An 18,176-nucleotide genomic window follows, 5' to 3' on the forward strand; every position below is an offset into this window, starting at 1 on the left:
CGTCATTTTAAAGACAAACCCAGAAAAATGTGTGGTCAGTGTTGTTCTTCTGCCTGTTAAAAGACAATCTCCATTAATGTGTCAGTAATTAAAACACTATGAGAAACCCTACTCTATGGCAGGGTGCTGCCTGCCACTATATTGCAGGTTACTTCCAACATAATCTGATTTATATATACATAGTCCAGGGTGCTGCCAGCTATCGGGTCTGCACACAGCAGTCTGGAGCCACTCAGGAAGGAGGTAAGCTCTTCATTTCATCTTAAGCCCTTAGGTTACACTCACAGCCTGATGGGTCCGGAGAACTTTATCCTCGCTCTAACTGCGCCGACGTAGCCCAACATAGTCTGTGTTGTGTGCTGGGTGATGCCTGGCATCTTATTATCGTTGGCAGATGGATGAAGCTCTGATAAGAGCTACTACAAGAAGAGCAGAGAAACAGGACCACAGATCGCCACAGAGTGATAACTGCCCAGAAGCTGAAGAAAGAACTCTGGAACAGCAAACCTCCTACACCCTGGAGATTCTCCAGAGTAAGCAAATGATGGTAATGAAATGCAAATTGCACCATTAAGGTCACTGTAACACTGGGCAGGGGACGGGAGGAAAAGAACCGGATAATGTTGAGTGGTGGCGTAGTGAACTGACGTCCTCCCCCTCTCTGCCTCATTATCAGCATGACTGGAACAGGGGAGAAGCCTGTTCCTGGGAACTAGCCGACGAATTGGATGACGGCCCTTTAACTGGAAGACACACGAGTACGCAGCTCCGCCCTCTGACGACGGCGCGGGATTCGTAGTGGGTAAAAACGCAGAAGAAGATGTCCTGGCGTGTGACGTCACCGACCGAGGATCGAGAGTGGGAGAGCGGCCCGGAGCAGCAGAGAACGGAGCTTTTGGAGGCGAACCAGAGGACGACAGGAGTAAGCCAGGAGGCCACTGGATCCATGAATCGCTGTGCCACAATCCCGAGGGAGGAGTGTGGCTACAACAGGTACGGCAGCGTTTGGCGGGCTGGGTAGGAAGACGGGGTTCTTCTAAACCGTAGCCGCATGTGTGCCAGAATATCTGCCCAATATTTCTTTGTCCTCACCGTGTAAATATACCCCTTCTCACCAGTAATCACGCCTCTGCACCCTCGCACATTTAATAAAGTGTTTAGCACCTTAGCACGGGTGTACCCTGCACTTGTCCGGTTCCCTGTGGCAGAGTCCAGATAGAGTACATATCCTGACGATCTGTACCGGTTTCTTTTCCCTGGCGGAGTCCAACTAGGAGTTAGGAAGAACGGAAAATCCCCTGAAGTCTGCTTCTTAACCATCTGGAAACAAGACCATAACCAGACGCCATCACGGACCCCAGAGCTTTTCAGAGAGACACCTTGACAACCCGACATAAAAAGACGTTTTCCAAAATAAAACCTTACCTACCCCGAACTGGTCTTAGGTCTCTTCTTGATCCCATGTCACAACTGGTGTCAGAAGTGGGATATCCCCCTTCCATCCCGCATCAGAAGATGGACCAAATCATACAACGCCTTATAAAGGGACAAGAAAAGTTAGTATGGGCGGTAGAAAGACAAATGACGTCGGCTCAAGCAGACAGGGAAGTTTTCAAGAACACCATTACGGCCCAAATCGAAGGCTTAAATAAGGCGGTCCAACAACCCAGTGCTTTACCCGGTGGGAAACGAAGAGCCACCCCGATGCATCCCTCGGGAGTATCAATACAAAAATAAAACGCAGGGGAGGATCCAGATGTCTTTCTGACTAACTTTGAAAGAGCAGCCCGGGCCTGTGGTTGGGCAGAAGAAAAATGGCCCTTCTTTCTGGCCCCATTGTTAACCGGGGAAGCTCAGGCTGCATACCAGGTGGCCAATGCCAGAGGGAATACGCCATATCAAGAGATCAAAGAAATAATCCTGGACCACTTAGGATTAGATTCAGAGGCCTATCGTGTATGGTTCAGGAAAGAAAAAGGAATTCCTGGTGAAAACCCCAAGACTCTATATCTCTGGTTAAAAATGACAGCCGATAAGTGGCTGAAACCCGAGAGCAGGTCCAAAGAAGAGATAATGACTAGTATATACTTGGAACAGTTTCTGGAAGCGTTACCATACGGAAGCCAACGTTGTCTTAAGCAACATTCTGGCCTTACTGCCCAACAAGCCATAGAGATGGCCACCAATTGTTCCAGAGCGCAGCCTAAGTCTCTCCCTTGGGACCAAGAAAAAACTACAAAGATGTACGCAGTACCAAAACCCGAGAGGAAGTTCAAAGTCGGCCCAGAGCAGCCAAAAGTGAAACCCATAAGAAAGGAACCAGTTTTCAAAGGCCCCCAGTGCTTCGAGTGCGGCGAATGGGGCCATATCGCTAGACTGTGTCCCAGAAGAAAGGCCCCTGAAGAACCAATGGAGGTGGGGTACATACCTAAGGCCGTGATGGACACCGCTGAGATGGGACCATCTATGTAAGGGTAACGGTCAATCAACGACAAATAAGGGCACTGTTGGATTCAGGATGCAGGCAGTCCGTGATCTAAAAGAAACTAGTGCTACCCCAACAGCTCACTGCAAAAGGACATTCCTATGCCCTGGTCCTAGTGGACTACACAACTAGGTTTCCGGAGGCCTTTCCCTTAAGAATCCCCAATGCTAAGAACATAGCCGAGAAATTGATAAGGGGAGCGTTTCAAGTGATACGGGGGCACCTACCTGGAACTCTTGCTGCCACTTCGCCCCATAGCTTTCTTCTTGGGTTCCCCTCGCCGCCGCAGTCTTCAAAACCTCAGCGCGACCATCGAGCAGGGGGAGAACCACAATATCCAGGATCCTCGGCTCCAGGAAGCCGACCGAGGACACGCCCACAACGCGCTGAAAAGACCGAGAGCCTTCCCGCGTCGCGGGAGCGCCAGGAGAAGCCCGGGACAGGGAATTATGCCAAAGTTAGATGGGGGACGGGAGGTGAACTTTCAAAGCCCATTCCGGTGAGTCGTGGCGTGCGTCAAGGCTGTGTGCTGGCGCCCACGCTCTTCTCACTATATGTTAATGATATACCTGTTTACCTAAGGGACTGTGATCATGACTCCCCGAAGCTAGGAGATGAGGTGATTACGGCATTACTTTTTGCCGATGATACAATCCTCATCCACAGACTCCGAGGGGTCTTCAAAACCTGGAGAATTCATTTTATGGTTACTGTGTAAAGAAGGGGTTAGAAATAAACTCATCTAAAACAAAATATATGTCCATAAATCCGCAAAAGTCCTTTAGAAAGAATTTGGTTCTAAATAACCAAAAATTGGAATATGTGGGGAGCTTTAATTACTTAGGCATTATGTTGGATAGTAATCTCTCATGGAAGGGACACCTAGCAAAGAGGGAGCTATCTTTTAAGCAGAATTCGATGCCCATTCTAAAAGTGCACGGAGCTAGTCATTCTAAAGCCATTACACCGGCACTTGAAGTATTTAAGGCAAAGGCCCAATCAGCGGCACTTTACGGTGCCGAGGTTTGGGGACATCATTGTAAACGCAATTTTGAAAAGGAAGAGAACCATTTTTTGCGTAGATTACTTAAACTACCAACTAGAACTCCCTTAGTTCCAATGCTTTTAGATTTGGATCTTAAAAGGACGGATTATCAAGCAGCTCTTAGACCTTTGCTGTACTGGATAAGATTGTGGACAACCCCGGAGTTGTGTAACTATAAAAGTGATAGAAAGTCTGATAGAAATTATTCAGATTGATGAATACAAGAAAATCGCCTGGCTAAAACATGTTTCCCTTTGGTGTACCAGGTTAGGGCTGTCCCATTTTTGGAACGAACCCCAGAATATGACACCGGTGTGTAAAAAGCTCCTTAAGTCAACTTACTGGTCCAACGTCAATGATGAGCTATTTCATAGCCCATCTACTGGCATATTGACCCAGGAATTTATGATTATTAAAGATAATGCTGCATTCGAACCATTTATAGATGAAATAGGACCACCAATAGCAAAAACCTTATATTTGCAATTTAGATATGGGGTATTACAGATAAATGCTAAAACATGCAATTGGGGAGGTAACAACGATAATGGCCTCTGTTCCCTTTGCTCATTAAAGGCAAAGGAAGATGATGTCCATTTACTGCTTTTTTGTCCAGCATATAAATCACCTAGGTACCGCTGGATTAGACCCCTTTGTAAAAACATGGGTGTCAGATCATACAAAGAGGCAGAGCGCATCATTAAGTCTAATACCTCACAACTGGTTGTCTTTTGCATAAGTAGGTTTGTGTTTAATGTGTATCTCATCAGGAAACGGCTTGGATACAAGCTGTAATGTAACAATGGCGTACATAGCCACCCAGTATTAGCCAATGCAGAATGCACTGAGTTCATCCCTTGCAAGACGTGTGGTTCTAGTGGTTTTAAAGGTTTTAAATTTTGGTTTTTAGTCTGGCTTTTTAATCGTGGAGAAAACCTTTTTTACTTAAATTATTTAGATTTTTAACGTAGTATTGTGAATTTACCCGTTTTGAATTAATTGTTACCTAGTCCCATTTTTACCAACTGCCATCTGTGTAAGTGATAAATTGTTGATGAGGGCGCTGCAAATAATTGTCTGTAAATGTTTTTTATGTCTGTAAATGTTTTTTTCTTGTCTCTGTACTCTTGCTTTTATGGCTATATTAGCCGAAATAAAGTTGAACTGAACTGATAGAATTATTCTCGAGGGTGGGATTTCCAAAGGAAATCTTAACAGACCAGGGGACCCCGTTCGTCTCCAGACTGATGAAGGAAGTCTGTAAATTGCTAGATTTGTCTCACATAAAAACCTCAGCCTACCACCCCCAAATAGATGGGTTGGTAGAAAGGTACAACAGGACCTTGAAAACAACCCTAAAAAAATGCTCTCCATTGAACACACAGACCGGGACCAAGTCCTACCGTTAGCACTATATGTACTGAGGGCCCAGGTACAAAGTAGTTTAGGTTGCTCAGCCTTTGAACTGCTGTACGGCCGACAACCTCGGTCCCTCTTGGAAATAACGAAGGACACTTGGGAACAAGAGAAACACCACAAACAGAAAACCCTACTAGAGTATACTCAACAGCTGTAGTACTAGCTCAGCAAACTGAGAGATTTGGCATACTCTTCCTTAGAAAATAGCCAGAACAGGCAAAAGAAATATTATGACAAAGGCAAGAAATGGAGAACCCTAGAAAAGGGAGACTGGGTTTTAGTGTTGTTACCCTCCTCCACTAATAAATTTAGGAGTGAATGGCTGGGTCCCTATCCCATAGTAGACACCATAGGGAGAACCACTTACAGGGTCCAGATCTCCCCTTCGAGGAGGCAGACCTTTCACATCAAGCTATTGAAAAAATGGATAGGTCCGATACCCAAGGTAGCTCAATTCGGAATACCTACTGGGTCAGAGCAGAGCAGAGCACCTTAGAACAACTGCCTGTTAATGAAGAACTTACATACGCTCAGAAAACAAACTGAGCTCCAAAACACTTTACATCCCTTCTCTCCAATGTTTTCGGACCTGCCAGGATGAACACATTTGATAGAGAACAAAATAGAAACAGAACCATGGAAATGTGTTAAACAAAAACCCTACAGGGTGCCGGCAGCATGACGACTGGATATAAAAAGGGAAGTACAGGACAAGCTCAAGTTGGGAGTTATCCGTCCATCAAGAAGTATCTGGTCGTCCCCTATTGTAATGATTCCTAAACCGGACGGGACGACCCGGTTCTGTATGGACATTAGAGCTTTAAATAACATCTCCTCCTTTGATGCCTATCCCATTCCCCGGGTGGGTGATTTAATAGAAAGGATAGTCGAAGCCAAGTTTATTACCATGCTAGACTTCACTAAGGGGTACTGCCAGGTACCCCTTAGGGAAGAAAATAAACAAAAGACAGCCTTTGCAACAGAGGAGGGCCTATATGAGTTCAACGTCTTGCCCTTTGGGCTGCATGGGGCACCTGCGACCTCCCAGAGGTTGTTGAATACCATCCTACACCCCTATTCCTCCTTCTGTTCCGTCTATCTTGACGACATTGTAATTTTCAGCAATACCTGGTCAGACCACTTAACACACTTAACAGCTATTCTGGAAGCCCTACACAAGGCAGGGTTACACATTAACCCAAAACAATCTAGACAGGCATACTCCAAGGTTAAATACCTTGGGTATATGTTGGGGGAAGGTGTTGTAGCCCCTCAAGAGGAAAAAGTAAAAGCCATCAGGAATACTCCCTTCCCCAAAACAAAGAGAGAGATACGAGCCTTTCTAGGCCTTGTAGGCCATTCGCAGGAGATTTATAGACAACTTTGCGGTGACAGCAGCTCCGCTCACAGACCTTTTAAGAAAGGATATTAAACCCTCCTCCATTCTAAATACTTCGGAGGAGGCTGAACAAGCCTTTAAGACCCTTACAGTGGCCATCACTACAAGCCCAATTTTGATACCTCCCAGCTTCAGTAAACCTTTCTCTTTAGCCACGGATGCTTCGGACATGGGCTTAGGAGCTGTATTGTCCCAAATAGGAGAGGACGGATTAGAACATCCGATCCTCTACATTAGCCGGACACTAAATCCTAGGGAGTGCAAATATCCCACGATCGAAAGAGAATGCCTGGCGATAAGGTGGGCGGTGGAGAAATTAAAGTATATATAGAATAGAATAGAAGCCATTTATAAAGCGCCTGGTTACTCAGGAACAGAGTGTCTCCGCGCTGAAAACCGCAAGAAGCTAAGAGGAAAGAACACAGGAAAACGGACAAGGCAAGGGGGAATGGGAAAATCAGATGCGGGGAAAGTACTACCTAGAAGACAAGCCTTTTGTACTTTATACAGATCACGCCCCGCTACAATGGATGAACAGGACCAAAGCCCATAACCCTAGAGTACTCAGGTGGTTCCTTTTTCTACAACCTTTTTCTTTTTCAATACAACATCGAAAGGGCACTGAGAATGGAAACGCTGATTTCCTATCCAGACAATTCATTCTTCCCAATCGGCAGAAACCAGGGGGGGAGGAATGTAACACTGGGCAGGGGACGGGAGGAAAAGAACCGGATAATGTTGAGTGGTGGCGTAGTGCACTGACGTCCTCCCCTCTCTGCTTCATTATCAGCATGACTGGAACAGGGGAGAAGCCTGTTCCTGGGAACTAGCCGACGAATTGGATGACGGCCCCTTTAACTGGAAGACACACGAGTATGCAGCTCCGGCCCCTGATGACGACGCGGGATTCCTAATGGGTAAAAACGCGGAAGAAGATGTCCTGGCGTGTGATGCCACTGACCGAGGATCGAGAGTGGGAGAGCGGCACAGAGGAGCAGAGAACGGAGCTTTTGGAGGCAAACCCGAGGACGACAGGAGTAAGCCAGCAGGCCACCGGATCCGTGGAAGACGGGGTTCTTGTAAACCGTAGCCGCGTGTCTGCCACAATATATGCCCAACCTTTCTTTGTCCTCACCGTGTAAATATACCCCTTCTCACCAGTAATAACGCCTCTGCACCGTTGCACGTTTAATAAAGTGGTTAGCACCTTAGCACGGGTGTCCCGTGCACTTGCCCGGTTCCCTGTGGGAGAGTCCAGATAGAGTACATATCCTGACAATCTATCAGAGGGCAGCAACTGTTTTGTGCAGATTAACAAACTATCCCACGTTTATCAGCTTCGGTACGTCTCTTACAGGGTTTGATATCAGGGTGAACCCCGACCGCCTCCTAACCCCTCGAGTGCTGGCCTAATATGCTATTTGCAATCAGTGGCGTCACTAGGGGGGTGCAGGGGGCGGGGTATTGGGGGGGGAATGCGGACCGGACGGGTGACACCATGAGTTACCGCACTGGGTGACACCAACCCTAGTGACGCCGCTGCATTGCTGAAACAAAATAATCATCGTTCGATGCAACAAAAACAACAACAACAAACATGAACCCCGGAGAGCAGGCTGGAGACCCTCCAGCAGCAGACAGTCTTTGTATCTCTGGACCTCACCTGGGGTTTCATGTGGGTCCTGCTGGGGTCGGGTTTAAGCTGGGCCTGTGGATTTTCAACTGCGCATGCGCTGGGGACAGACACAGCTTCCCTCAGCGCGGGCTAATGGAGCCTTAGAGGAACTGTGTGAGTTCAGCTTTGGATTTTGAACTGCGCATGCGCTGGGGACAGACACCGCTTCCCACAGCACGGGCTAAAGGAGCCTCAGATGAACTGTGCGAGTTCAGCTTTGGATTTTGAACTGCGCATGCGCTGGGGACAGACACTGCTTCCCACAGCGCGGGCTAAAGGAGCCTTAGATGAACTGTGCGAGTTCAGCTTTGGATTTTAAACTGCGCATGCGCAGGGGACAGACACTGCTTCCCACAGCGCGGGCTAAAGGAGCCTAAGATGAACTGTGCGAGTTCAGCTTTGGATTTTGAACTGCGCATGCGCCGGGGACAGACACCGCTGTTACTACAATCCAACTCCTGAAGTCGTTGACGGAAAGATCTCTTTATTTACTTCAGCCCCTTGTTGTGTTACTTCACCCTCTCGTGCTTTGAGCGCGAGACGGTGCCCCCTTGCTCTCGTGCGCGAGAGTGCCCATTGTCTCCTCTCCCCTCTCATTGGTCCCCCAACATTACGCCCTTCCTTCCATTCTATGTCAGGACCGGAGGCTTCTGATTATGCTTCTCAATCTTTACTAGAAGCTCACAGCAGCCAATGAAAATGCTTGCTTTTCATTTCAATAAAACGTTAAACTGCATATCCCATCATGCTTTACATATAACCACGCCCCTTTAGTCCATAAGAGGCCTTAGCCTGCCGCCATCTTTCTCTTTCTTTGCTGCTCACAGAGCTAAGTACAACCTTGTTTACTCCCTCTGTGTCTCTATTGCGCTTGTTAATGTTTGATTGACATTACTTGGCACTGTATACACTGTTCATTCTGTTTATACATTGTTCATACTGTTTATTAGCGGTATTCTGCTATCGTATTGCTATTTATTGTGCTGAGGTTGTTACCTCTTCAGGGGGAGTAGCTGTCCTTCGGCGGAGCACCTTTGTGCCCGTCGTCTTGGTAATCCATTCCTCAGGTGGCAGGAGCGCGCTGTATTCGCGCGAGGGTAGCGACGGTCATTGACCGGAGGCAGACGGATGCCGGTAGTTTGTTTGTGGAGCCTGCTGGAGCCCGGTGTTGTCCCCGTAGGCTACGCGCGTTAGCGCATGCGCAGACGGCTTCCCTCATCGCCGCTGACGCTCATTCAGGCCGGGTGGCTCCCGGCCGCGACGTGCACCCAAAGCGCGCTGAATTGGGCTATTTTCTGGTAGGTTTCAGTCGCGCTTGGGCTGCACGTCGCGGCGCGAACCGCGTTTGTCAGTTTCAATTGGATTTTCATATCGGAGTGTTAGGAAGGATCCCTCTGCCTTAGCGATCGCCTGGTGAGGTGGTATAAATACTAATTAGGCCAATTTGAGCGCGCACACGCTCAGTGTATTTCAGTGGCCTGGGTCTCTGGCCCGCCTTGACTACAGCTTTGCTGAGGGGGTTTAGGTAGTGAAAGTTTGTGTGCTGTGTGGGCTGACCCCCCCCCTGACCCTCCTAGTACCTGGTTTTGTCTGAACACAACCTAGACAGAATTCCCAGTGAGAATGTCGGAAGAGCAGTATAATGAGGGGTACTATCAGGAGGAGGAATTTGAGAACAGGCAGACGGCTGCCTTGGAGGACAACCTGGTCAGTGCTTTGGACGCTTCGGTCCAGTCCTCCGTTAACCGGGCGATGGAAACGACTGTACCTCAGACAGTGCATCAGGCACTGGCCTCAGCCCTTTGTCCTATCCGACGACAACTGGAAGGTTTTGCCAAAAGACATGGCTTTAATAAACCTCAGAAGAAGAAGGATGATGCATCCACCTCGGGTCCTTCAAGGGACTCGGCCACCTGGCCTCACATGCAGGCCTTAGCTACCCTGCCGGACACGGCGGACCATTCTTACGCTGGAGCCAAGGCCTCCAGTAAACGTAGGGTCCATGACACCGACACGGACACGGATACTGGCACGAACACGGATACGGACACCGACACCTCAGAGGATCGCAATCCTCCAAAGAAGGCAAAGGTGGCGCAGCCCAAGAGCCTCGCGCCGGATGATACACCGTTCACCTTTGATCCTTTGGAGATTGTTCACCCTAGATCACAGGATTGGATGCCGCCTGCTGCAGTCACGGCTTACATCCATGATAATCTACGCAAGTGCTTCCCTAGGGATGTAAGAAATCGTTTACGCTCAGAGTGCCCTAGACCGGAAATCCCAAATCAGGTGGCGGAAACACCGGAGATTGATCCTAACCTTCTCACCTTTCTGAAGAAGTTCACCAAGGACCCGAAGAGAGGTCTGGATAGAGCATGGCGGGGGTGTCAGGACAAAATGTTAGACGCCATCGGCCCGTTGGCAAAGATCCTAGAGATGGCCTTTGTGGCCAAGGAGACCTCAGTCATCATAAACCCGGACGTGCTTGCTGGATGGGCCCAGAGAGCCATATGTTTTTTGGGCAACGCGAACTGCGCTGTCTCGGCAGAGAGGAGAAATTCTTTGCTGATGAAGATGGATTCGAATCTTACGGAGCTCGCTGACGCGGAGCCGGGACCCCTTGCAGAAGGCCTTCTTTTTGGTGACAAATTTGTTAGGGACGTCTCCAAATATGTCGGTACCTTTACAGCTTTGGACAAGGCCCAGTCGGGCATCAAGCGCGCCCTCAGCCAGGGTGTTTTTCACAGGGCCGGACGAGGCGGGGGTCGCTCGTCAGGCCGAGGAGGTCCTCCTGGCCCCCACAGAGGAGACTTCGGAAGGGGCAGAAATGATTTTGACTCAACTCGAGGAGGAACCTTCTACCCCTCCCGGAGGAGGTTCAACAAAAACAGATATCAGACTGGAGATGGACGAGGGAAGTTCAAGCACCAGCAGAGCTCAGGTGAGACTTTCAGATACTTCCCTTCTTCCCCTGGGGGGGCGGACTCGGCACTGCCTGGGGCGGTGGGAGGACCTTACTCAGGACGCTTGGGTCCTTCAGACTATTCAGGGCTTTCATCTGGAGTTTTACTCAAGTCCAGTTCAGACATGCGCACCCCCAATTCTCCATTTTTCCCAACTAGAGGCCAGTTTCATAGACGAAGAGATTGCGGCCTTGCTACAGAAGCGCGCGATTGCACCAAGTATTCGGTGCCCTCACGGCTTCTGCAGCAACATATTTGTGATTCAGAAGAAAGGGGGTGGAAACAGACTAGTTTTAAACCTCAGGGAGTTCAATCAATTCCTGACTTACAATCATTTCAAGATGGAGGGCATCCATCTTTTAACGGATCTACTGCAGGTGGGAGATTGGATGGTCCGGCTGGACCTGAAGGATGCTTATCTCTCTATTCCAATCTTTCCCCCACATCGCAGGTTTCTTCAATTCAAATGGAGAGACCGATGGTACGAATATTTGGTTCTGCCTTTCGGGCTCTCCTCGGCACCTTGGTGCTTCACCAAGGTGATGAAGCCGGTGGTGGCGTACCTCCGAGAACGAGGTATTCGTCTTATCATATACCTCGACGACATTCTGATAGTGGACCAGTGTCGGCAGACTCTCTTACGACACCTCCAACTGACCACGACTATGTTGCAGGATCTGGGGTTTGTGATAAACACCAAGAAGTCAGTCATGGTTCCTTCACAAGTTATAGATTTTCTGGGTTTCACGGTGGATTCGGTAATGGCCCAAATGTGCCTTCCAAAGGACAAACTTCGAGATCTGAAGAAAGAGATTCGGAGACTTCTGAGCAGCCAGTCTGTCTCCTTGAGAGCGCTGGCGAGAATGGTAGGAATTCTAGCGTCTTCAGTCCAGGCGATTTTCCCGGGCCCGCTTCATTACAGGGCCCTGCAACAACTGAAGATCAGACACCTTCAGAAGGGTCTCTCGTACTCAGACAGCATTCCCCTCACGCAGGAGGTGCGGTCGGAGTTGCAATGGTGGTTGGGACACGTCGACGCTTGGAACGGCCGAGCGATCTTCGGTTCACTCCCGGAAGTCACGATAGAATCAGACGCCAGCTGATGGGGCTGGGGTGCGCGTTGTGGAGACATCTCCACAGGAGGAGGTTGGTCCCCGGAGGAGCTTTCCCTCCATATCAATTGCCTGGAGCTGCTGGCGGGGTCGTTCGCGGTGAGAACATTGTCCCCTCAGCGGACATCCTGCTGTATCCTCCTGCGTCTGGACAATATCTCGGCAGTGAGGTACATCAACAAGTTGGGAGGCACGAGGTCGTCCATGCTTGTTCAAATAGCCAAAGACTTTTGGCATTATTGCCTCCGCAACCAGATATCGGTCATTGCGGAGTATCTCCCAGGCCAGTCCAATCAAGTGGCGGACTGGAACTCGAGGTACCTCCGGGACTTCAGCGATTGGAAGTTGAGCCCGAGGATGTTCGAGTGGCTAGAGAAGATTTGGGGTCCGTTCGGGACGGACTTGTTTGCATCGAGGTTGATCTTCCAGATCCCTCGATTCTTCAGTTGGAGACCGGATCCGTTAGCTCAGGCGACGGACGCCTTTCTACAGGACTGGTCGGTGGGGATTCACTATGCATTTCCCCCCTTCTTGCTGATCCCCAGAGCGATGTCGCAGGTAATCAGACAGAATGCGGAGGTGGTCATGGTGACGCCTTGGCGGACGTCCCAATCTTGGTTCCCCAAGCTGATGCAGTGGAGCTGCGACCTCCCCAGACTCCTTCCGGAGTCGACGAGCCTGTTGCTGGGCCCTCATAAGGAGACACATCCCTTGATCTCGGAGGGCAGGCTCCGGCTGATGGCCTGGAGGCTTTCAGGCAACAGTGGCAAGTGCCAGGGATTTCGAGCAGGGCTGCAGACTTCATCAAGCAGGCCTGGGCTCCTTCCACGAGGAAACGGTACTCCTCGGCCTGGAAAGGCTGGGTGGGTTGGTGCGTGGAACGACATTTGGATCCCGTGGGGGCCGGCTTACCCCATGTGTTGAATTTCCTGACGGATAAGGCATCGCAGGGCCTGGCCTATCGGTCCATCAACAATTTCAGGTCTGCCATCTCAGCGGGCCACGTTCAGCTGGACGGAAGACCTATCGGTATGCACCCTGTCGTGTGTAAGTAGTTGAAGGGTATTAGGGTAGAGAATCCCCCTAAACCTAAATATTCTGGTTTGTGGGATGTCAAGCGAGTCTTGGACCTCTTCGACAAATGGCCAGCTAACAAAGATCTTTCCAGAAAACAGCTTTCAGCCAAGCTGGCTATGTTGCTTTGCCTTTCGGCGTGTAGGAGATCGTCGGATGTACGAGCACTGGATTTAACAGGTAGAGTATTTACTCCGGAAGGTGTTTCTTTTCAGATTTTTAGGCGTACCAAAACATTGTCTACACATGTATCGTATAATGCATTTCAGGAGAATGAAAAGTTATGTGTCGTTCACTGTCTTAAGACTTATGAGGAATGTACTGCGGCACTTAGGCCTCAGGGCTGTTCGCAGCTGTTGATAGCCTTACAAAAGCCGTTCAGAGCTGTGGCTGCAGCCACCATTGCCAGATGGCTTCGTTTCGTGATGGAAGAAGCAGGCATTGACATCACCATGTTTGGTGCGCATTCTGTCAGGGGTGCTATGGCATCGAAATCGTTCATGTTGGGATCCAGCATTCATGATATTATGCATTGTGCAGATTGGTCGTCTGAATCGACATTCAAGACGTTTTATTATAAGCCGGTGGGGGATATTACCTCAGTTGTTTTTAGTAAGCGTTAAACGTGCATAATCAGAAGCCTCCGGTCCTGACATAGAATCACAAATTTGCTAGCATTCGCGACAAGAATTTGCAATTCTATTAAGGACACGGAGGCGAGGATTATCCCACCCGGCATTGTATATGGAGTTATAAAATGCTTGCCCACCCGGATGGTTACGGTGGTTACGGTCTCGTATCCTTTCTTTCAGGTTCGGAAAAAAAGGGTGATTGAGTCTCGAAATATGACAAGATGGTTCGCCTGAAGGTTCTCCTTCCCGTTGGAAGAGTTCTGGAGTTACATGTTCGGTTGGAGCTGTTCGCCGCAAGAAAGAGGAAGATGGCGGCAGGCTAAGGCCCCTTATGGACTAAAGGGGCGTGGTTATATGTAAAGCATGATGGGATATGCAGTTTAACGTTTTATTGAAATGAAAAGCAAGCATTTTCATTGGCTGCTGTGAGCTTCTAGTAAAGATTGAGAAGCATAATCCTCGCCTCCGTGTCCTTAATAGAATTGCAAATTCTTGTCGCGAATGCTAGCAAATTTGTGATCCCTCATCTACTCCCAACTGTCAGGATTATGATCGCTGCCTCACATGTGGGGCTGTAGAAATAAACGTAATAATGACCCACTGACTGACTTCGGTTATTCCCCCCTTTCCCCGACAGCACGGCGCGCAGCACCGGTGGGACGGGGTCCGCGCAGGGACACAAAGAAGCACAAGAATGAAGTCCAGTGTCCGCGCGGGGGCACAATGAATGAGAGAAGGAAATGTGTCTTCGCCCCGCACAGGCGCAGCTGAGACGCGCGGTCCTGCGCGTGCGCAGCCGGGAGACGCCATGTTTTGCTCGCGCTCGATGGTGCCTCGTGTCACTCGGGAGGGGGAATAACACACCGGGCCCCCGGTGCCCCCCCAAGCCCTGCAGCCCCCACTGACCGGTGCACGAGGAGAGGTGAGATGTCCTCAAAGCGCCCAGCCATGTGTGTGTGTTTTAAAAAAATATATTTTAGGGGGATTTTATGTTTATTTTTTAAATATTTTTTTGTTATTTATGAACAAAAAAAGAGACACTGACATCGCCATAGTCAAACAATTCCATATAAGGATCAGGCGAGGCCTCTGACCCCGCGCACTGCATATAATGAAGAGCATCAATACAGCTGCACCAGCAGAGGGGGCTGCACTGGGGGAGGTGGAAGCTGAGGGGGATCCCTGCAGGGTCTGTGTGTGACCTGGAGGATGCACTGGAGATAAAGAGCATCAATGCAGCTGCACCAGCAGGGGGCGCTGCACTGGGGGCGGTGGAAGCTGAAGGGATCCCTGCAGGGTCTGTGTGTGACCTAGAGGATGCATTGGAGATAAAGAGCATGGATGGAAGCGCTGTGAAGCCCTGGCCTCTGCAGCACTATGGGCATGCATGACATTATTATCAAAGAAAATAACACAAAGTGCTGTGTGAAATGTATGCATGTGGGGTGGTGTCTGCTGTGTCAAAAGTATGCATGTGGGATGGTGTCTGCTGTTTCAAATGTATGCATGTGGGATGGTGTCTGTTGTGTGAAATGTATGCATGTGGGGTGGTGTCTGCTGTGTCAAATGTATGCATGCGGGATAGTGTCTGCTGTGTCAAATGTATGCATGTGGGATGGTGTCTTCTGTGTTAAATGTATGCATGTGGGATGGTGTCTGCTGTGTCAAATGTATGCATGTGGGATGGTGTCTGCTGTGTTAAATGTATGCATGTGGGATGGTGTCTGCTGTGTTAAATGTATGCATGTGGGATGGTGTCTGCTGTGTTAAATGTATGCATGTGGGATGGTGTCTGTTGTGTGAAATGTATGCATGTGGGATGGTGTCTGCTGTGTCAAATGTATGCATGCGGGATAGTGTCTGCTGTGTCAAATGTATGCATGTGGGATGGTGTCTTCTGTGTTAAATGTATGCATGTGGGATGGTGTCTGCTGTGTCAAATGTATGCATGTGGGATGGTGTCTGCTGTGTCAAATGTATGCATGTGGGATGGTGTCTGCTGTGTCAAATGTATGCATGTGGGATGGTGTCTGCTCTGTCAAATGTATGCATCGGGATGGTTTCTGCTGTGTTAAATGTATGCATGTGGGATGGTGTCTGCTGTGTCAAATGTATGCATGTGGGATGGTGTCTGCTCTGTCAAATGTATGTATCGGGATGGTGTCTGCTGTGTTAAATGTATGCATGTGGGATGGTGTCTGCTGTTTTAAATGTATGCATTGGGATGGTGTCTGCTGTGTCAAATGTATGCATGTGGGATGGTGTCTGTTGTGTGAAATGTATGCATGTGGGATGGTGTCTGCTCTGTGAAATGTATGCATCGGGATGGTGTCTGCTGTGTTAAATGTATGCATGTGGGATAGTGTCTGCTGTGTCAAATGTATGCATGTGGGATGGTGTCTGCTGCGTTAAATGTATGCATGTGGAATGGTGTCTGCTGTGTTAAATGTATGCATGTGGGATGGTGTCTGCTCTGTCAATTGTATGCATGTGGGATGGTGTCTGTTGTGTGAAATGTATGCATGTGGGATGGTGTATGTTGTGTGAAATGTATGCACGTGGGATGGTGTCTGCTGCGTTAAATGTATGCATGTGGGATGGTGTCTGCTGTGTCAAATGTATGCATGTGGGATGGTGTCTGCTCTGTCAAATGTATGCATCAGGATGGTGTCTGCTGTGTTAAATGTATGCATGTGGGATGGTGTCTGCTGTTTTAAATGTATGCATTGGGATGGTGTCTGCTGTGTAAAATGTATGCATGTGGGATGGTGTCTGTTTGAAATGTATGCATGTGGGATGGTGTCTGCTCTGTCAAATGTATGCATCGGGATGGTGTCTGCTGTTTTAAATGTATGCATGTGGGATGGTGTCTGCTGTGTCAAATGTATGCATGTGGGATGGTGTCTGCTGCGTTAAATGTATGCATGTGGAATGGTGTCTGTTGTGTGAAATGTATGCATGTGGGATGGTGTCTGCTCTGTGAAATGTATGCATCGGGATGGTGTCTGCTGTGTTAAATGTATGCATGTGGGATAGTGTCTGCTGTGTCAAATGTATGCATGTGGGATGGTGTCTGCTGCGTTAAATGTATGCATATGGAATGGTGTCTGCTGTGTTAAATGTATGCATGTGGGATGGTGTCTGCTCTGTCAATTGTATGCATGTGGGATTGTGTCTGTTGTGTGAAATGTATGCATGTGGGATGGTGTATGTTGTGTGAAATGTATGCACGTGGGATGGTGTCTGCTGCGTTAAATGTATGCATGTGGGATGGTGTCTGCTGTGTCAAATGTATGCATGTGGGATAGTGTCTGCTCTGTCAAATGTATGCATCAGGATGGTGTCTGCTGTGTTAAATGTATGCATGTGGGATGGTGTCTGCTGTTTTAAATGTATGCATTGGGATGGTGTCTGCTGTGTCAAATGTATGCATGTGGGATGGTGTCTGTTTGAAATGTATGCATGTGGGATGGTGTCTGCTCTGTCAAATGTATGCTTTGGGATGATGTCTGCTGTTTTAAATGTATGCATGTGGGATGGTGTCTGCTGTGTCAAATGTATGCATGTGGGATGGTGTCTGCTGCGTTAAATGTATGCATGTGGAATGGTGTCTTCTGTGTCAAATGTATGCATGTGGGATAGTGTCTGCTGGGTTAAATGTATGCATGTGGGGTGGTGTCTGCTGTGCAAATGTATGCATGTAGGGTGGTGTCTGCTGGGTCAAAACTATGCATGTGGGATGGTGTCTGCTCTGTCAAATGTATGTATCGGGATGGTGTCTGCTGTGTTATATGTATGCATGTGGGATGGTGTCTGCTGTTTTAAATGTATGCATTGGGATGGTGTCTGCTGTGTCAAATGTATGCATGTGGGATGGTGTCTGTTGTGTGAAATGTATGCATGTGGGATGGTGTCTGCTCTGTCAAATGTATGCATCAGGATGGTGTCTGCTGTGTTAAATGTATGCATGTGGGATGGTGTCTGCTGTGTCAAATGTATGCATGTGGGATGGTGTCTGCTGCATAAATGTATGCATGTGAAATGGTGTCTGCTGTGTTAAATGTATGCATGTGGGATGGTGTCTGCTCTGTCAATTGTATGCATGTGGGATGGTGTCTGTTGTGTGAAATGTATGCATGTGGGATGGTGTATGTTGTGTGAAATGGTTGCACGTGGGATGGTGTCTGCTGCGTTAAATGTATGCATGTGGGATGGTGTCTGCTGTGTCAAATGTATGCATGTGGGATGGTGTCTGCTCTGTCAAATGTATGCATCAGGATGGTGTCTGCTGTGTTAAATGTATGCATGTGGGATGGTGTCTGCTGTTTTAAATGTATGCATTGGGATGGTGTCTGCTGTGTCAAATGTA

This window comes from Lissotriton helveticus, chromosome 1_2 (assembly GCF_964261635.1).
Source record: "Lissotriton helveticus chromosome 1_2, aLisHel1.1, whole genome shotgun sequence".
In the NCBI taxonomy this organism is placed as follows: Eukaryota; Metazoa; Chordata; class Amphibia; order Caudata; family Salamandridae; genus Lissotriton; species Lissotriton helveticus.